The sequence below is a fragment of the Aotus nancymaae genome, unplaced genomic scaffold (genome assembly GCF_030222135.1).
Source record: "Aotus nancymaae isolate 86718 unplaced genomic scaffold, 86718_ANA_hifiasm-v0.15.2.pri h1tg000004l, whole genome shotgun sequence".
NCBI lineage: Eukaryota > Metazoa > Chordata > Mammalia > Primates > Aotidae > Aotus > Aotus nancymaae.
In genome coordinates, this window is record NW_026988415.1 from 13,977,508 (window position 1) to 13,999,421 (window position 21,914).

The 21,914-nt window shown below is 38.3% G+C and overlaps 1 pseudogene; it reads left to right on the forward strand.

Annotated features, from left to right (window-relative positions):
- The window catches only part of LOC135277733 (histone-lysine N-methyltransferase SETMAR-like), a 33,313-nt pseudogene extending 15,588 nt beyond the window's left edge, over positions 1-17,725 (forward strand).
- Positions 17,726-21,914: the final 4,189 nt, after the last annotated feature.

Genomic DNA, 21,914 nt, shown 5'->3' on the forward strand with positions numbered 1-21,914 from the left:
TGCATTCATTCATTCATCCATTCACCAAATATTTATTTGTGAATAAGTGCTAGACTCTGGAGAAACAGCATTCTAGTAGGGAACACATACAATAAACAATTGAACACACTAATAAATATATAACTATGAATGATTATATGTTCTGTGAAAGAGAAGAATAGAGTGTACTGTAAGAATGAATAAAAGGAGACCTGAACCGACTGGAGAATCGGGGATGGCCTCTCTGAAGAAATAACATTTCAGCAGATTTGCAGAATGTGGGAGAGTTAATTAGTTGAAGACGATCGGGGAAGAGCTTTCTGGGCAGAAGAAATAGGCTGTGTGAGTGTCTAGAGTCAGGAAAGAGTTTGGTGCTTTTGAACTGAAAGATGAGCAGAGTAGCTAGAACACAGTAACAAGTGGTAGTAGCTGGTGAGAAGGGCAGGACCAGTTCTGGAGGGCTTTGTAGGATAGAAGAAAGAGCTTGGATCTCTTCCTAAATGTGAAGGGAAGGTGTAAGTATGGGAATGATATGCTCTGATTGGTATAGCTGCTGTTTAGAGAGAAGACTGTAGCAGGGCAGGATTGGAATCAAGGAGTCCAAAAGGGAGGCTCCTAGTGTACCTGAGTGGAGGAGTGGAGATGGGGAGTAGTGGGTGGATCCAGAATGGTTTTTGCTGGAGAAATGAGTCTTTGTCACCGCAGATGGTGACAGTCTTACTTCAACCATTTCAGTTGGAAAGAAACAAGTATCTTAGGTTAAACCAGTGACACATGGATTCTTTCAGAGCATGATCTATATATTGGTGTGTTAACTTACTTTTTTGAGGTACAATTTAATTCATTTAAAGGCACAGATCTTAAGTGTACAGTTTTGTGGTCTTTGAAAAACATATACATCCATGTTACTAATATCCAAATAACTTGGAAAGTTCCCTTATAGACACCTTCTTCCTAACAATACCTTCATAGACATTCCTGTTCTGAATAACCATTGGTTATTTTTGCCTGTTCTTGAACTTTATATAAATGGAATCATATTGTATACATTCTTTTGTGTCTGGCTTTTTAAACTCACCATAACAATAAGATTCATCCAAAGTTGTATATAACAGGAGTGTATTTCTTTCTATTGCTAAATAGGATTCCATTGTATGAATAATCACAATTTGTTTATCTATCTTTCTGTTAATGGACATTTGAATAGTTTCCCATCGGTTAACTTCCAGTCTGAATTGTTTCATTAGTAGACTAGGATACAGTTTCAATTCTCTTTTTTTTGTGTGTGAGATGGATTCTTGCTCTGTCACCCAAGCTGGAGTGCAGTGGCACAATCTCATGCGATTCTCCTGCGTCAGCCTCCTGAGTAGTTGGGATTACAGGCACGTGCCACCATGCCCAGCTAATTTTTTGTATTTTTAGTAGAGACGGGATTTTTGCCATGTTGGCCAGGCTGGTCTTGAAGTCCTGATCTCAGGTGATCGACTCACCTCAGCCTCCCAAAGTGCTGGTATTACAGGTGTGAGCCACCATGCCTGGCCTCAATTCACTTTTTAGCCAGATCCTATCAAATTTCCACCCATTATTACATGTTTTCCCTTTTATTCATCAATTACCTTTCTTAAATTTTTTAAAATTTTCTATAGGCAATGTTCTCTTCTCTTTTTATCCAAAACCAATTCTAGCTAACACATTTTCTGGAAGTCCTCACAGTCTTGCTCTAGGTGTGTCTATCTCTAGAAAACAGATGACAAAAGTCAGCTAGATTGTTACTAGAAAATGCATAACATGTTTTCTTTTGGAATGATGATTCTTAGATATGGTAGTAATACAGGTAAGTGATGAGGGCTGTGTCCCATTTGTAATTTTAATTTCATACTGAATTTAGGTATTTCTCAAAACTGGTAAAATAAATGTTAAAACCCTACATTACCTAAAACAAAAAAATTAATGAGAAAAGTGGCATTGTTTTGCATTTTTTGCAAATCTCTTCAATATCTAGAATAACCAAAAACAATCTGCTTCTGTGTTTAGTCAGTTGCCAATGTTGTTTTGGTTGCAGTATGTGAAAGAGAATCAGGACTCACATATATACAGAGTTGGAACAAAGAGGAGTATTTTATAACTTTTGAGGATAATTGTGGATGTTCTTTGTTGATAAGCACCAAACTCAACAAATGGTAGTTTCTTTTCCTTGTTACAGTTTTACTGAAGTATGATTAACATATTAAAAAAACTACTAGTACATATAGTTAAAGAGAATAATTTAATGTTTTGATATATATACATATATATGCAATACATGAATGTAGATATATATAGTGGCTATGTAAAAAATTACTCCAAAGTTACTGGCTTAAAACAATAAACATTTATTATTTCACAGTTTCTGTGGGCCAGTAATCCAACCGTGGCTTAATTGGGTGAGTGGTTTGGGCTCATGATCTCACAAAGTTGCTGCTGGGACTGCATACAAAGGCATGACTGAGGATGGAGGATTTGCTTTAAAGATGGCTGTCTTGCACAGCTATGAGCAGAAAGCCTTAGTTTTTTGCTGCCTATTGGGAGTAGGTCTCAGTTTTTTGTCACATGGGCTTCTTCATTGCACTGTTTGTTCTTATGCATGGCAGCTGGATTCCCCCAGAGTGAGTGATCCAACATAGAATGCACTCACTATGCTGCAGTGCCCTTTAGGACTTAATCTTGGATGTGACATACTGTAAATTCTGTCATATTTTATTCATTAAAAATGAGTCACTAATACCAGCCTGTACTCAACAGGAGAAGAAGTAAACTATGGCTCTTGAAGGAAGGTATATCAAAGAATTTGTGGAGATATTTTTAAAACCACTATATCCATGAAATCATTGCCACAATCAAGATAATGAATATATCCAGCATCCGCCAAAGTTTCCTTATGACCGTTTGTAATCACTCCCTTCTGACCTCTCAGTTCCCCAACTGTTCCAGAAACCACTGATATACTTTGTGTAACTACAGATTCATTTGCACTTTCTTGAATTTTGTACAAATTGAATCAATAGATAAACTCTTTATTGTTTGTCTAATTTCACTCAGCATAATTGTTTTGAGATTCATCTATGCTGTTGCATGTATTAAAAGTTAATTCTTTTTTATTGACAAGTAGTATTCAATTTTAAGGACATATAATAATTTAATTTTCCAATCACCTGTTGATGAACATTTGGGTAGTTTCCAATTTGGAAATATTACAAAGAAATTTGCAAATAAATAAAGACTTCATGTCCAAGTCCTTAAGCATATGCTTTCAATATGAACATGTGCTTTCATTACTCTTGGGTAAATACTTAAGAGTCAATGATTAGGTCATATGGTAGGTATATGTTTAAAAGAAACTGTAAAACTGTTTTCCAAACTAGTTACACCATTTGAAATTCCCACCAAAAATGTATAAGAGTTTCAGTTGCCCTAAATCCTCACCAACATTTAGAATAATACATTTTTATAATTTTAGCCATTCTAATGAATGTGTTGTAGTATTCACTATTTTAATTTAAAGTTAATGATGATTTCAGTTAATGAATAATGGTATTGAGAAATTTTCGTGTATTTATTTGTTATCCATATATTTTCTTTGGTAAAGTGTCTGTTAAAATATTTTGCCCTTTAAGAAATTGGATTGGGGGCTTCAAGATGGCTGACTAGAGGCACCTGGCAACCGCCTCCTCCGCAAAGAAAAACGAAAACAGGCTGGGCTTGGTGGCTCAGGCCTGTAATCCCAGCACTTTGGGAGGCCGAGGCGGGTGGATCACGAGGTCAAGAGATCGAGACCACCCCGGTCAACATGGTGAAATCCCGTCTCTACTAAAAATACAAAAAATTAGCTGGGCATGGTGGCGCGTGCCTGTAATCCCAGCTACTCCGGAGGCTGAGGCAGGAGAATTGCCTGAACCCAGGAGGCGGAGGTTGCGGTGAGCCGAGGTGGCGCCATTGCACTCCAGCCTGGGTAACAAGAGCGAAACTCCGTCTCAAAAAAAAAAAAAAAAAAAAAAAAAAAAAAATTGGCCGGGCACAGTGGCAGGTGCCTGTAATACCAGCACTTTGGGAGGCCGAGGTGGGTGGGTCATGAGGTCAGGAGTTCGAGACCAGCCTGGCCAACACAGTGAAACCCCGTCTCTACTAAAAATACAAAAATTATCCAGGTGTGGTGGCGCAGGCCCGTAGTCCCAGCTACTCCAGAGGCTGAGGCAGGAGAATTGCCTGAACCCAGGAGGCAGAGGTTGCGGTGAGCCGATGTCACGCCATTGCACTCCAGCCTGGGTAACAAGAGTGAAACTCCGTCTCAAAGAAAAAAAAAAATCAAAACGAAAACAGCAGTAGATAACCACATGTTAAATAGAGCTTCTAAGACAGAACACTGGAATTCAGCAGGGAAGGTACAAGGCCCTTTTGAGAAAGAGAGGGAGGCAAAGCAGCTGGCTCAACCAAGATAGGCTCAGAGCCAGGAGAAATTCCCTATTGTGGGAAAAAGGTAAGCAAGACATCCTCAGGGGTACACATTCCCACCAGAAATTCCTGCAATCCTAGCCATAGGAGTGCCCCTTGGCATTTGTGGGCCCTGAGCCTAGTATAGGGAGCTGTCTAGAGTGGCAGGTGGTGCAGGTCTGCCCACAAAAATCTCAATCACGCATGCAAGTGCCAGCTGTGGCGAGTGGGGCCAGGTGATTCTCAGGCCCCCAGAGGACATGCACAAGCACTGGTGGTGGCAGAGGTGGGGCATGCCTGTCCTCAGCCTCCAGGATGATGTCGGGGCAGGCCAGTCTGTAGTGTAAGTCCTTCAGCTTTGTTTTTCTTTTCAAAATTGTTTTGGTTACTTTGAGTCCTTTGCATTTCCATATAAATTTTAGAACAAGCTTGTTAATTTCTATAAAAATGCATGGTAAGATTTTGTCTAGAGTTGCACTGAATATGCAGATCGATTTGGGGAAGAGTGACATCTTAACAGTATTGATTCTTCCAAGTGATGAACACTCTTCCTCTCTTTATTTAAGTCTATTAAAATTTATTTCAGCAATGTTTTGTAGTTTTTGGTGTACAGCTCTTCCATGTTTTTGGTCAAATTTATCGCTGTTTCATACTATTGATGCTACTATAAACAGTACTTTAAGTTTCAATTTCTGATTGTTCATTTCTAGTATAGAAAAACATTGTATAGTGATCTTATACCCTGCAACTAGGCTAAAGTCACTTCTTAGTTTTACTAACTTCTTTGTAGATTACACTGGATTTTCTATATCATTTCTTCTGAAAATAAAGATAGCTTAATTTCTTCCTTTCTGATCTGGATGCTTTTTCTTTTCTTGCCTTAGTGCTGTGGTCTGAATGTCCAGTACATTGTTAGAAGTGGTGAGAGCACACATCCTTGCTTTGTTCCTGATCTTAAGAGGAAAAATGGTAATTTTTCATCATTAAATATGATGGCATATGTAGGTTTTTTCTAAGTGCCATTTGTGTTTGGAAAGTTCTTTTTTATTCCTAGTTTGCTGAGAGCTTTTTTTTTTTTTTTTTTAAATTGGGAATGGGTATAGTCTTTCCTTAAGTCTACTGAGGAAATTATATGTTTTTAGTTTTTTATCAATTAATATGGTGAATTGAATTAACTTCTGAATGTTAAACCAACTTTGCCTCCCTGGCATAAACTACACTTGATATCAATGTATTCACTTTTTAAATATATCTTGTTGGATTTGATTTTCTGAGATTTTGTTAAGAGTTTTTGCATCGAAGTTTATAAGGGATATTAGTTTGTCATCGCAGACCTTTTTTTTTCTTTGTAATTTCTTTTTATAGCTTTGGTGTCAGATAAATGTAGTCCTTAAATAATGAGTTGAGAGGTATTCTATTGTCTTCAATTTTTTGGAAGAGTTTATATAGCGTTACTATTATTTATATTTAAATGAGTAGTAGAATTCACCAGTGAAGTCATTTGACTTGGTAGTTCTTAAAGTTTAGTTGCAATGTGGAATATGAAGTCATATCAATGAATGTTTTGCAGTTATCTTTCCACTCAAACTGGACAAATGCTTTCCACTGAAACAACCACTATACTTCATTATGATGTGGAAGTACTTTATGCATACTTCCCATTTCATAACTATGCAATATAAAAGGGTTTAATAAAATTAATAGTTTTTGCTCTTTCACCAAAGGCATTCTTAAATGAAACTGCTTTTTTTTCCCCTGAGTATGTGGTATTGAAGAGTACAGTACAATGTGATATTGAAGACTACAGAAACCATTACAAATTAGTGGTTTAGTTACACTGTCTTGATTCATTCTAAGGACTGTCAGTTTTACTCACCATTGCTTTTGCGCTACCTGTGCAAACTTCAACATAGTGAAAAAAGTGAATAATATTTTGATATTATATTAGTTTTGACCTTGTGGACCCCCTGAGAATGTCTCAAGAAATTGTATGGGTCCACAGACCACACTTTGGGAACCACTGCATTATAACATGAGGATAAGTATTCAAATGTTTAGCTGGGATTTAATATCCCAATTACATTCCATGGTGCCTGCACTGATGGTTCCTCAGTGAACATATGAACAATAAAAAAATGAGAAGTTCAATAAGAAGAATTTCTCTCTACTCAAAATAAGATCTTAAAGCAAGTAAATCACAATTGGAGAAATATAGGCCTTTAAAATTATATTAAGCCAGTTGAATCTGTTTCTCCCAATTGACTTACACCATACTGCAATCATTTATCTTTGGTTAACAAAAATAAATTCTCAAGTTTCAAGAAACTAACCTCAATTATTTGCATATCACCTCACCTCTTCCGCCTCCAGTTTCCTTATCTGTAAAACTGTGTGTGGGAGGTGGTGGTGATCATAATAGAATCTACCTCATAATGCTATAGAAATAAAATGAGATACTGAATGTAAAACACATGAATGTTGAGTTAATATTAGCTATTATGCTAATGTTCCATCTCATTCCTTTTATGATTGCCCTGTATTCTATAGTATGAATGGATCAAAATTTACCCTGGTCATGCCATATATTCTGAGAGCTCTGGGAACTTTGGAAGGTAGGAGTCATAGGGTTGGAGTAATATAATTTTGAAGGTGTTAAATTTTGCACCAGTTTCATTTCATGTAATCACTCAGTAATTTAAAGTAGGTTAAAATGTTGACTAATAGAGATTCCTACAGGATTTCCATTGTATGGATGAATAAAATTAATTAGTAATTTATTCCTAGAGTACTTAAAATTGCTTAATTCTTTCAAAGAAGTACTTCTCACCATCACTCCTTACCACTGTACTAATACATACACATAGACACAGACACACACACATACATCTTGTTTATATTAATTATTTGCCTAAAAATTTCATGATGACAAATTTAGGCTAGGTCTGACTGAACTGTCACAAAATCTGAAATATAATTGTTCAAAATCAGAAAAATAGTTTTTGGAGGTGTTGAAGGAGCTATGTACTTTCTAATAAATGCTGGTCCAGGCTTCAACCAAGGCAGGGTTTCTCAACTTTGGCTCTTTTACATTTCGGACTGTATAATTCTTTGTTGTGTGTGTATCTGGAGTAAGGGTACTGTGCACTGTAGGATATTTAACAGCATCCCTGGCCTCTATACACTTGACACCCTTCACTCCATGTCATGACAACCAAAACATCCCTAGACATTGTCAAATATCACCCAGTGGGCAAAGTTGCCTCCAGTTGAGAATCACTGATCCAGGCTCTCAGGAGAGACCCTTCTGGCTGGACTGAACAGTACAGAAACAGAATTGTATAAGGAAGATGGTTTTTGTAGATAATTTTACTTAAATATCTCTGTTGGAAAAGATAACAGCAATGATAACAGCTATCATTTACTAAGTGCTATTAGGCACTTTGCAAGCATTAATCCTCACAGCAGCACTATAGATATGAATATTCGCATTCTACAGATGAGTAAAACAATACTCAGAAAGGTTAAGGTACATGCCTAATAGAGGGACAGAGCTAGGATTAGTATCTGATCTAATTGGCTTCTAAGCTCATGCTCTGAACCATGACAGTATTAATTTTGTTAGAAATGCAGTTTCCTCTGTGGGATGTTAATACTTAGTGTGTCTTGTATAATCCTGTCTGGTGACCCTATTGGGATAACTGAGTAGAGCATAATTTTAGATGTTAGATGAGAAATTGAATAGGGGGTGACTTCGTGACCCAGTACGTAGGATAGCCTTGGGATAAACTTAATTGAAGTATTGCTTTGATGGGTTACAGAGACTTCTGAGGTAAGATCAAAGAGACATTTGTATAAGGCCTTGAGGGACCAAATTAGCCATCTCATTGGTTCTAGAAGTCATGACAATAATTAGTCAAGCAGCCTTCCGAAGGTGCTGGTAGGACTTTCCTGATACCTCTGATTATCTCCCTCAAGGGGGAATGACATCACCTTTAATTGACCCCAGACCTGGCTGCTAAGTGCTTTGATTGAGTTGAAGAGAAAATGTTTGGGGAAATGTTAACCGTGAACTCTAACCTCTAGGGCAGGGTTCTGCCAACTGCCTGTCACAACCCATTAGGGGTCATGAAATCAATTTAGTGGATCATGAACAACATTTTTTTAACCCAATTTACACAACTCCTTTTATTTAACACATTCATGGACCAGACCATTCTAAAGTTATGTGGATTACTAAAGATAGCATTTTTATGACATCATTAATTATTATTTCTTGTGTTCTTTGTGTATTTACATGGGTTATACTTTTTTCTTTCCTTCCTTTTCTTTTTTTTCTTTATCTTTTCTTTTTTTTTTTTTTTTTTTTTGAGACAAGGTCTTGCTCTGCCACCTAGTCTAGAGTTCAGTGGCATGATCACAGCTCATTGCAGCCTCGACCAGGTTCAAACAATCCTCCCACCTCAGTCTTACAAGTAGCTGGGACCACAGGTGTGCTCCTAGCCAATTTTTGTGTAGAGATGGGATTTCACCATGTTGCCCAGGCTGGTCTGTAACTCCTGGGCTCAAGCGATCCACCTGCCTCGGCCTCCCAAAGTGCTGTGATTACAGGCATGAGCCACCACACTTAGCCTTTTTCTTTTACTGATACATAATGTGTTACATATTTATAGGGTACATATGAGTGTTTGCTACAGGCATAGAATGTGTGATGATCAAGTCAGGGTATTTGGGGTATCCATCACCTTAAGTACTTACCATTTCTATGTGTTGGTATCCATGGGTAACATTTAAAAACAGAGAATACCAGAGTAGAAAGTATTACAGATCTCATACATTATAGGCAGGACCAGCTAAATAATTTGTGGGGCCCACTGCAAAATGGAAATATAGGACTCCTCAGTTAAAAGACAGAAAATACTGTTGCAAGAGGGACTCAGATATAAGGCTCTTTTCTTTCTTCTGCAGTCTCTCTCTTGACTTGACAGCCATATTGGACTTTTTTTTTTTTTTTTTTTTTTGAGACAGGGTCTCACTCTGTCACCCAAGCTGGAATGCGGTGGCACAATCAAGGCTCACTGCAGCCTCAAACTCCTGGGCTTCAGCGATCCTCCCAACTCAGCTTCCAGAGTAGCTGGGACTACAGGTGCACACCATGCCCAGCTAATGTTTTAATTTTTGGAGAGACAAGTTTCACCATGCTGCCCAGGATGTTCTTGAACTCCAGAGCTCAAGTAATTTGCCCACCTCGGTTTCCCAAAGTGCTGGGATTACAAGCAAGACCCACTGAACCTGGCTACCACACTGTTTTTTATTTGCTATTTATTACCACCCTAAGTTTAAAAATATAATTTAGATTATTAATATAAATTTTACCATTAGTCTTTGTTTGACATGGCCAGTTTAAAAACACAAATATAAAAGAACTTAATTTACATGCAGAATCACCAAAACTACACACTTTGTATTTTGTAGCTCTTACCAGAACAGTGGAAATGCAGCACAAAACGAATTGAAGTGTTTTTATTTCACTTCCTCATACAACCACATACTAAAAATAGTCTCTGCCTTTGGTTTACTGATGAGTAAGGCAGGATGAAAGAGAAAGGGTTGATGCATCTTGTCCCTTTTTTTCTGTGTCATCATTTTCAGCATAACTAGTTGGATAATACAGGAAAGTAACACAGTCGGATATAATAGGGTTCCTTGGTTTTCGTATTTCTTATAATTCCATTGCATTGCATTCTTTCTGCCTGTGAAACAAGGTCTCATTCAAAAGGTAAGTGCGACCTGTTTGGTCTGTCACTACCCTACTCCACCCCACCTTAGATGTAGAGGGAACACATCTTCTTCTTCCTTGGAGACTTGCTGAACTCCCAAGCATTTCCAGCTCACTGCGGTTGTGTTCTCCAGGGGCATCACAAACACTATATGTAAATGAGGCAACAAGAAACACACATTGTCTGTGTCTCCTCTGCTCAAGTGCATGCTCCACTGTTGCATTTGATTTTATTTATGAAACACAAGTTCAAAAATAAAATTATTAAAGATTCCTAGACAGTGGTAGCAGAACATTAAACCAACTATGGGGCTCTTCTGAGCACGGGACCCTGTGCTACCATAACAGGTCACACACCTAGGAAGCCAGCCGTGAGGATAATGTATTGTTTGTGAAAGCTTTACTTCAAATGTGTGTTTGTGTGTGGGGGGGAGTGTGTGGTATATGTGTACTGGGGTCATTGTCAAAGTTTGGGAATCCCTGCTTTAGGGGAAGGCCAGGCTTCTCCCTTTTCCTCTCCTACTAGGGGTTAGAGCTTTCTCTGGTAAGAGTAAAGTGATTTTAGTTAGAACAGAACTGGGGCTGATCTATTCAGTGTGGTGCAAGTTCTCTCTGTTCTGTGTTCTCCCCTGCCCCTGCATCTCATGTAGCTGGTATGACCAGACAGCCCAGGGTGGTCTCCTGTTTATAAGTTTATTTGCCTTGACGTTGCCCAAAAAGGAAATCAACGTGGGCCAAGGAGAAAAAAACAGACCTGTCTTGTACCTGCTTAGGCTTTACTTCTAGTCTAAGCTCATTTAAAAGCTCAAGGGGCAAAAAGGGTCCTTTCCCCTCACACGCAGAAGGCCAGTTTACCAGGGTAAGTAACTATTACTTTTAATGGCAAAAACCATGATCACTTTTGCACCAACCTAATACTTCAGTGATTCAGCAATAAGTAGGCTTTTTCCTGAGGCATCTTTGTGATTATATCCTACCCTTGGGACTGTTGGAATATGGGCAGCAAGATGGGCTTCGAGGATCCAGAGAACTCTAGCCATACCTATCTTTTTCACTAGTAACATAGTAGGCCTTGACACTAATTTTACTTTTTACATTGTAAACATTCTCTAAGTTCCACAGAGAATTCAAGATAAAGAAAATTATACAGAAGAAAAGTAGAATTGCCTATTATGTAAAACTCCATCACAAACACTGTGAACATACTTTGTTTTCTTCCACTCATTTTTCTAAGTGTTTATGTTACAATTAAACACAATGGATCACATTGTCTATAGAAGTTTAATCTGGTTTATTTCACTTAGTATTATATTAAGACATTGTTTCTTTCTCCTAGAGAGTGCTGCTGCACATGCACAGAAAAGTTCCTGTTTCTTTCTCATGCACACTTGAGATGCATTGATATCATTAGTTAAGGTAAAGTTAAATCAGTTGTTTCTTGTAACTAAAAAACATTTTTCTTTCCCTATTAGTTTCCCTTTCAGAGGAGATTCTTATTCCAAATTTACTCCTTGTTCTAGTAATTTGCACTCTCTGCCACAAGATAGTAAGAGTGAAAATGTTTTCTTGTAGCTAGAATCAGACTTCTACACCAAGTTCAACTCTTTATCAAAATAACATTTTCCTTTATTACAACTTTCTAAGTAACAAAACTTTAAATGTGATATCCATTATATCTGTTAACCAAATATAAAACCTCAATTATTTGCATCTTTTATTTTTTTTCTAAGTAATGCAGCAGCCCTTTGTCCCTTCTTGCCATTAAAACCTGACATACACAGAAAGACCTTCTCTCTCCTGATGCTTACCTGAAGTTACCCTGGCCTCTAAAATGTTTGCCATTTTGCTCCAGTTTCTGGCTTCCTGCTTCCTATCTTTGATGCAGAGCCTTCTCTCCTCAGCTGTCCACTCTCCAATAGTGTTTTAGGGACAGTATTTTATTGATGAAGATAGGACTGTGGTTTAAAAACATTAAAGAGTTGAATTACCATAGTAATTATAAAAAGTAACTACTCCTTTTCCCCAGAATATAATTTTTAAAACACCTTCATGCAGAATCTTCGAAACAGATACAGTAGAGATCCTTCTGGGAATCAAATCAGCCGATTCCCAGCCTTCCCATGTTGGCTGATCCTGTGGTTCTTGAGCTGAGCCTCCTCCCCTCATTGTCCTCTTCCTTCACGTCTAAGAATCAGTAACCGTTTTCTTCATGAAAGTGAACAGTAGTCAGAGAGGGATGGTCAGGCTCTGGTGATCTTCCATTACATCCAAACAAGGAAAGAGCATTTAGAGAAAATTTCTGAGGAAATACCTCTGTCAATGTCCTTATCATAAATACCTCCTACAAGAGATAAAAAGTGACAGTGGCAACGAGCCAAGAATCTTACAGCTCTCGTTGTCTTGAGTTTGCAGGGTATGAAAATCACAGAATGTCAAACTCTGAAAATCATGCCATCCTTCATTTTGCAGACACAGAAAAAGACCCAGAAAGTAAAGAACTGATTTGAAAGTCACATATCTAATCAGAGGCAGATCTGGGGCTAAAAGCTCAAACTATCAGGTTCTGGTTTCAGCACTTTCAGCTCTGCCAAACTATCTAAAACGGGGAATTGCTTTACTTGTAAAATGATTTTAGGCTCTAATGAGCAGCAGTGTGCTGAATGGTAGATGAGTCAAAGGAGACTACTGCCACTTGCTGGTAGCATATGTAAATTGGTGCGACTGTTGCTAAAGGAAAACTCATTCATTTGTTTAATTCCACAAATATTTACTATCAGCCTGGCATGTGCAAACAATATGCTGGGTGCTATGGGGAAGGTGGGGGAGTCCCACCCTCATGGCGCTGACATTTTAGCAGGGAAGTCATAAAAAAACAAACAACAAACTACTTAGTAAGAAAGTGCAAGTGCCTTGAGAGCAGTGTGGACACAACTACGTGGGAGTTCAGGGAAAGGCCAGTTTCATGCTTTCTCACAGGGATCTGGGAAGAAGGGCATATGGAGAAAAAAACTGGTGTATTTGGCTTCAAAGAACAAATAGTTTAAGATTTGTTGAACTGATAATAAGGCAGAGCACTCAATCCTAGATCTGGCTAAGCATTTAAAGCCTGAACTCTTTAATTTTAAGAAATAGGTGTATATCCATGGCACATGTTGACCTATGTAACAAGCCTGCACATCCTGCACATGTATCCTGGGACATAAAATAAAGTACAATAAAATAAAATAAAATAAAATAATTTAAAGATAAGGCCCGGTGCAGTGGCTCATGCCTGTAATCCCAGCAATTTGGAAGGCCAAGGCAGGCGGATCACCTGAGATCAGAAGTTCAAGACCAGCCTGGCCAACATGGCAAAACCCCATCTCTACTAAAAATACAAAAATTAGCTGGGTGTGGTGGTGGGTGCCTGTAATCCCAGCTACTCGAGATGTTGAGGCAGGAGAATCGCTTGAACCCAGGAGGTGGAAGTTGCAGTGAGCCGAGATTGTGCCATTGCATGACAGCCTGGGCAACAAGAGTGAAACTTCGTATCAAAAGAAAAAAAAAAGATAAAAAACAAATAAAATCTTCTAATAAGAAACAAAGTTGTATATATTTATGGGGTACATGTAATGTTTTGATACAGGCGTATGATGTGTACTAATCACATGAGAGTAATTGGGGCATCTAGCACCTCAGGGATTTATCATTTCTTTGTGTTAGGAACATTCCAATTCCACTCTTAGTTATTTGAAAATACGCAATGAATTATTGTTGACTGTAGTCACTCTGCTGTGCTATCAAATGCTAGAGCTTATCCATCATATCTAGATTTTTGGACCCATTAACAATTCCCACTCTAAAACCTAGACTCTTAAACATTATGCTGTACTGGCCCTTTGACTGGGTTGAGATTTACAGTTGGGAAATAGCATAGAACCCTGAATGCCACAATAAGTGATTTGGATTTATTCTGTAGGTAGCCAAGGATGGTTTTAAAGAGAGTCATCTGATCAGAACTGTACTGTCATCCCAAAAGCCCTGAGTATTTGGATTAGGACTTGAGAGCAGATCAAACACGACAATGCAGAGGAGTGGGTCCCATCAGAAGCTTTCATGGCTGCTAATTATTCTGCAGCTTTTTTCTTCATGGAGAGGGGGTCTCACTATGTTGCCCAGGCTTGTCTCAAGCTCCTGGGCTAAGCAATCCTCCTGCCTCGGTGTCCCAAAATGTTGGGATTACAGGTATGAGCCACCATGCCTGGCCAATTATTCTGCAGCTTTAATTGCTCAGAGACTTTTGCTAAGCTCCACTCTGCTACACTTGGCTGGTCACATTAAGAGCTGTCAAATATATTTCCTGAGTTAGAGAGTAGATCAGGACTTTCTCTAAAGTCAGCTTTTATTCAAATAATTTTATTATATATAGAAATATTTACACATATATAAAATATATATGTACACATATAAAGTACATATAAAATGTATATTATTTTCTTGAAGGAAAGTTTTACTTTTTTCTAATTTAATATCATTTACTGATCCCCAAATTTTCTAACATTACAAAACTATTTTTTTAAACAAATGATTTATGCTTTTTTAGTTTGCTTTATTAAATGACTTATACAGCATAAGTTGTCTTTGCATATCAGAACATGTAGATCCACCTAATTTTTTAAATGCAGCTTTGTATCTTTTTCTCAGTTCCTGTATGTATAGACATTTGAGTTCTTTTTATTTTTTTCTATTACAAGCAATAATGCAGCAAATATGTTTATACATAAATCTTTGCATATTTGTGGGGATGTTTCTACAGGAAAAACTTCTAGCCCTATAAATGTTGCATCTCTTTTGACAGATGCTACCAAATTGCCCTTTGAAAATGTCATACCAATTTATACTTTCAGCCAGAGTGTGCTGGCTTGTCCACACCCACTTTAATACAATCAAACTTTGAAACTTTTCATATTAGGATAGACAAAAAAGGATACCTTATTTTTCTAATAATCAATATACATTAAGCATCCATATTTGAGGTGAATTAGGAAGCTAATGCTAACTGGCCTCTCTCAGTCTTCCATGTAACCTGCGTGTATTCTCAAAAGGCTTTTAGGGTCATTTTTCAGGAACTGGCTTGTTAGACACCAATTCTGGGAACACACATCAGATGTATGTTTGGCATATAACTTCATAGAGTTTGTATATAGGAATGTAGATAGAACTGGACAATGGATGTGACTTAGGTTTTACAATAACCTAATTCAAGGAAATAGCTGAACTGCCCATCAAAGGACACAAAGGAAGAAAATCTTCATCTGATAACAAAGATCTACAGAGCGCGGTAGGTCTGTCCTGGATCTGTCACTTGGCTGTTTGTCTTGTTTTATTCACACCATAAAAAAAATACAATTTTCAAAAATCGTTTTTTTAATAGCAACATTGTCGATAATACAGTGGCTCAAAGTACTGTTTTGCCAGATGACAGTATTGTTGGCTCAACTCCCAAAACAGGTGATGGCATACTTTCCAGTCAGGGAAAACAACTGTGACAAAAGAGTCTAGGCCTAAATATTTGAGTAGTTGCCTTTCTCAATACAATAGTCAACACACCAACTTAGCACAAATAATCATGAATTGTCTTAGTCTGTTTGAGCTGTTATAACAAAATATTAGGTTAGTGCAAATGTAATTGTGGGTTTTGTATTGCTGGAATTTGTGGTTTGATATTGGAATATACATTCTTAAACAAATGTGGTTTTGTTATACATTATTTTAATGGGCCCTCACTTTATCTATTTTTTTGCTAATTACTTATTACTTGCTGTTTATTTTATGTTTATTTTAGGCTATAGAAATGAAGTTACACAAAAAGCAAATTAGAGCAATTTTCTTATTAAAGTTCAAAATGGGTTGTAAAGCAGCAGACACAACTCACGACATTAGCAATACATTTGGCCCAGGAACTGTTGACAAACGTGCAGTGCAGTGGTGGTTCAAGAAGTTGTACAAAGGAGATGAGAATCTTGAAGATGAGGAGCTTAATGGCTGGCCATCAGAAGTTGACAATGACCAATTGAGAACAATCATTGAAGTTGATCCTCTTATAACTACACGAGAAGTTGATAAATAACTCAACATTGACCATTCTACAGTCATTTGGCCTGTAAGGCAAATTGGAAAGATGGAAAAGCTCAGTAACTGGGTGCCTCATGAGCTGACTGAAAATTAAAAAAAAATCATCGTTTTGAAATGTTGTCTTCTCTTATTCTACATAACAGAGAACCATTTCTCAATTGGATTGTGACGTGCGACGAAAAGTGGATTTTATATGACAACCAGAGATGACCATCTCAGTGATTGGATGGAGAAGAAGCTCCAAAGCACTTCCCAAAGTCAAATTTGCACCATAAAAAGGTCATGGTCACTGGTGGTCTGCTGCCGGTTCAATCCGCTACAGCTTTTTGAATCCAGGCGAAACCATTTTATCTGAGAAGTATGCTCAGCAAATTGATGAGATGCACCAAGAATGGTAATGACGGCAGCCAGCATTGGTCAACAGAAAGGGCCCATTTCTTCTCCATGATAATGCGTGACCACAGGTCATACACCCAATACTTCAAAAGTTGAACAAATTGGGCTACAAAGTTTTGTCTCATCTGCCATATTCACCTGACCTCTTGCCAACTGACTACCACTTCTTCAAGCATCTCGACACCTTTTTGCAGGGAAAATGCTTCCACAACCTGCAGGATGCAGAAAATGCTTTCCAAGGGTTCATCGAATCCCAAAGCATGGATTTTTATGCTACAGGAATAGACGAACTTATTTCTCGTTGGCAAAAAATGTGTTGATTGTGAAACAGCTCCATTTTCTGGGGTATATACCCTGGCTCTTGGTCTCGATCAAGAAGGAATTCAGGACACAGACACACATGAGGAGTGGGTTTTGGAGCAGAAAGTTTAATAGAAAAAGAAGAAAAGAGAGAGAAAAAAAACTTCCTCATGTTGAGAATGCCCAAAAGAAGGTCTCCAAGTGGAAAAAAAGGACTGGCTGGTGCAAATGCGTCGAGTTTTATAGTCCAGTTTGAGGAGGCAGTGTCTGATTTACAAACGGCTCATAAATTGGTTCGATCAGTTATGATGTCTACATAGTGCATGGGGAAGAAGTTATGACGTCTACATAGTGCATGACGTCTATGGAGTGCATAGGTCGCCCCACCCTAATCTTATTATGCAAATGGGTATTCTAGTTGATTGGTGCCACCTTGTCTGCTTCTTACTGTACCTGTGGCTGACAAAGAGAAGGGAAGATGGAGCCACCATCTTGAACATGATTGGCACAACTGCTGGTATCTACGTCTGCAGCTCAACTTTACAGGCTGCTCTTCGTTAGAAAGGAAAATAATTTGGAGCTGTTTTTCATTAAAAAGAAAAGCCTTATTGAGGCCTCCCATATCCTTACTATCTGTCTAAGTAATTTCTTCTTAACTCCTATATCAATTGTAATGGTTCCTATTTTGATTAATAAAGATGTGTTTGAGCCTAGTTATAATGATTCAAAATTCATGGTCCAAAACCACAATTACTTTTGCAACAACCTAAACTATTTTTCACCAACCAAAGTGTTTTGTGTAATTCATAAAGAATAGAAATTTATTGCTCACAGTCCTGGAGGCTGGGAGGTTCAAGATCAAGGAACCAGCAAATTTGCTGTCTGATAAGAGCCTGTTCCTCATAGATAGTGCCTTCTGTATGTTTTCACACATGGTGCAAGCAGCAAGGCAGCTCTCTGGGGGCCTCATTTATAAGGATAGTAATGCCAGTCAGGAGGGTATATCCTTCATGACTTAACCAACTCCAAAGACCTCTTAATATAATCACCTTGGTGATTAGAATTTGGGGGGTGACAGAAACGTTCAGTCCATATCATAAATAAATCTGTTTAAGTGAAATTTAGCATTTACTCAGCTAATGTTAGTCTAGCTGGTTCTCCTCCTTCTGAGCACATTGAAGGATTCCACTTCCCCATTCTCTTTTGCTTCTTTTGCTATTGAGACAGACCACGTGACTTATTCTGGCCAATGAATTGTGAGGTGAAGTGGTACATTTTATGATGAGACTATTTAATTGTCTGAATGAGACCCTCCATTCTCTCTTCCCACTCCTGAAGTGATTATAGAAGCATGTATAGAATCTTGTACCACTGAGTCGCCACATAAAGGAAAGCTGCTTCAGAGTGTCACCTGGACTTGCAATGGATTTTGTGAAAGCAAGAAATTAAATTTTGTTGTAGTCAGGCAGTGAGATTTTTGTCTTGCTATGACAGAATAACTAATACAGCATTCCTTGGCCAAAATGAATCTGTTAAGTGGCCTAGCTGATGAAGAGGCAGAATGGTGAACTAACAATCAACTGCTGGATGCTTTCCATGTGCCCAGGAGAGCGCTAGGTGCAGGCACAATGCAAAGATGTCTGCAACACAATCAAAAGTCTCATTGTCTCTATTGTCTTCTTTGGTTCTCTGCCTTCCAATAGGTAGAACTAAACGTTTCCTCTTATGTTCCTTCCTTCCTTCCTTCTTTCCTTCCTTCCTCTCTCTCTCTCTCTTTTTTCTTTTTTTCCCTCCCCTCTTCCCCTCATCACTTCACCCAGGCTGAATGTTCCATGAACGGATCAGGATCTCTTCCAGGCCTTTGCCAATGCTGCTTTTTTCTGCTTGGAATGTCACTTACCTCTCAAACTCCTTGTCTAACTAACTCTTACTCATGTTTTATGTGTTAAAATTACAGCATCACTTCTTCTTAAGTCCTTCCCTGCTCTCTAAAGTCTAGGTTAAGTTCCTCTCCTCTGGGCTCCCATAGCTCTCTGGACTTCCTTCATATACCATTTATCATTATGCAAAATGATCACCTGTTCAGCTGTCTGTCACCTTCATCTGATGGCTATGGATGCCTTGTTCACCTTTGTGGTCTAGCATCTCACCAAGATCCTGGCATAGAGTAGGATCTTGTACCTACAGTATCTTTCCAAATGAAATCAATACAGCACCTCATTGTAATAAGATAATATGTAAATAAATGAGCATGTTGTGTTCATGGGACAGAGATTGAATAGGCCTGACTAGAATAGAAGATGTAGAAGCATGTTAGGAGTTGTGGGAAGTAAGGATGGGTGGGTGCCAGGATGAGGCCTTGAAAGGAGGGTTTCGATAGGCTAGCAGATGAGTTTATACTTTCTGCTGTTGGAAATCCATGGAGTCATTGAAACGCTTAGTACAGGGTAGTGAGTGGTGTGTGTGATGTTGAAGGATCATTATTCTGGTACCAGTATGTAGGATGGATAGAAGGTGGGCACCACTGTGATTATCCAAGGCAGCTAGTGATCATTTGGGCAGGAGAAATGAGGGCCTGGGCTAGGTTGGAGGTGGTGGATTTGAAGAAGACTAGATAGTGATAGTAAATTTTAAATAATCACCAGCAGAAGCCTTGGAAAATCACCTCAGGATACATTTATAATAAATAAGCTAATGATTACACTCTATTTTTCTTTTTTTTTCCATCTTTTACTTCAGTCAATGCACTCTATTTTTCAAATCCAGATAAAATCAAGTTCAAATTTCCATCAAATCTTAAAAAGAAAGTAGTCACAGATCAGGGTAATTGAATGTGGCCTCCAGGGAAGCTGGTCTCACCACTTTACATTTTCACTTCATGAACTTCAGGTAATTTTTATTTTTGGTGTGAGGGACTTATTCCCTCTCCAAGCCTCTGCACCCCCTTTCCAGGAGTTCCAACATGGAAGGACTCCTAAAATCACCTCCCCAACTGGCCTTAAGGTAGGAATAATTCTGCTGACTTGATACAAGTTTTGTGAGGGGTGTGTGTGTGTGTGTGTGTGTGTGTGTGTGTGTGTTCAACTGCTCTCTCAGAGCAATAACATCTAGAAACATAAAGCTGTTATAGGTAAGGTCTTTTATTTGATGGATATCCTGAACTGAAGAGTTGCTTAATATACACACGTACATTCACATGCAAGCACATGAATGTGCATACATGTATGCACGTACACATTCTAAACAGAAAAAATGAATGACTTGAATGAGTTAGCCTAAATTAGAAGAATTTGCCATACAACATAGAAATAGAGGAACTCTAGTTTCTCTGCATAGATTAATAACAGTGAGTCCAGAGCAATGCTAGTCAAAATAAGCTGGGAAGATGTATCCAGAATGGGCATATAAAGGTTATTAGGAATATAAAACAGCAAAGTCAATTGATATGTAGATGTAATTTCTCCATTTGATATGTAGAACTCATTAGAGTGAGGTGTTTAAGAGAGCTGGCTCTGCAGTCAGTCAGATCTGGCTCAAGTCCTAGTCACCGCTTGCTAGCCATGTGATCTTGCATACTTTGGCCTGTCTACAACTCGGTTTCCTCAGATGTCAAATGGAGGCATATATAATACCAATTCCATAAATTTCTGATGAAGATTATCTTCATAAAGACCCTATTTTCAAATAAGATCATATTCTGATAATGTGCCTTGGAATTAGGACTTCAATGTATCTTTCTACAGAAAGAAAAGGTTATCTTCATAAAGACCCTATTTTCAAATAAGGTCATATTCTGAGAATGTGCCTTGGAATTAGGACCTCAATGTATCTTTTCATAGAAAGAAAATAGATACAAAGAGGCTGATACATGATAGTGCTAAATACATAACAGCTATTGTCTATATGTCTGTCTGTGTCCAAGTTTCCTCTTTCTATAAGGACATATATTATAAAATCATGTTGGATTAGGGCCCATACTAATGACCTTGTATTGACTGCATTATCTTCATAAAGACCCTATTTTCAAATAAGGTCATATTCTGAGAATATGTCTTGGAATTAGGACTTCAATGTATCTTTTTATAGGGGAGGTGGAGGAGAACACAACTCAACCCATAATAATACCTGCTTGTTGTTGTTCTGGTTTGTTTTTTTAACTTCACCAGATTTCAGTTCCCTGGCCCTTCCATGTTGTTCTAGTCAATTAACACTTTTCTGTCTTTAATTCTTTCCTGACCTCGACTAGACCTGTGATATATTATTCAATGACTCTTTATCCCCCTTATACTTCCATCCCACTTTCCAGAAAACCTCTAACCCTTGGTCAATTCAACTGCACCTGCCTTCTTTGTGCCTTCTTACTCTAGAGTTGCTGAGTGCTGCAAGAGGAAATCCTGCCACCCTGTGGATGGGTGCCAGCCACTACACATTCATGATTTCCAATTCCAACTCAGTCCTTGGACGCTGTCCAGGATCCTCCAGAGAAACAGAATCAATAGGAGGATTGTGTGTGTGTGTGTGTGTGTGTGTGTGTGTGTGTGAGAGAGAGAGAGAGAGAGAGATTTTAAATAATTGACTAATACTGTAGAGGCTGGAAAATCTAAATTCTGTAGGACAGGCCAATAGCTGGAGATCCAGAGAACAGTTGAGACAAGTTTATACATAAAATTAATCACCATATCCCCTCATGCTCCACAAGAATTATTTGAAACCTTCTCTACTCTTCTTAACCTTCAGTCATAGTAAAAGGCCTTTGCTTCCTACTCTCTAGGGAAAATGGCCATTTTCAGTGAGGAAGTCCCTCAGCTTTCTGCCTTCATGCCACTAAAAACCTATCCACCTCAGCAGTGATCCTTACCTCCTCTCTTCCTGGCACAGAGGA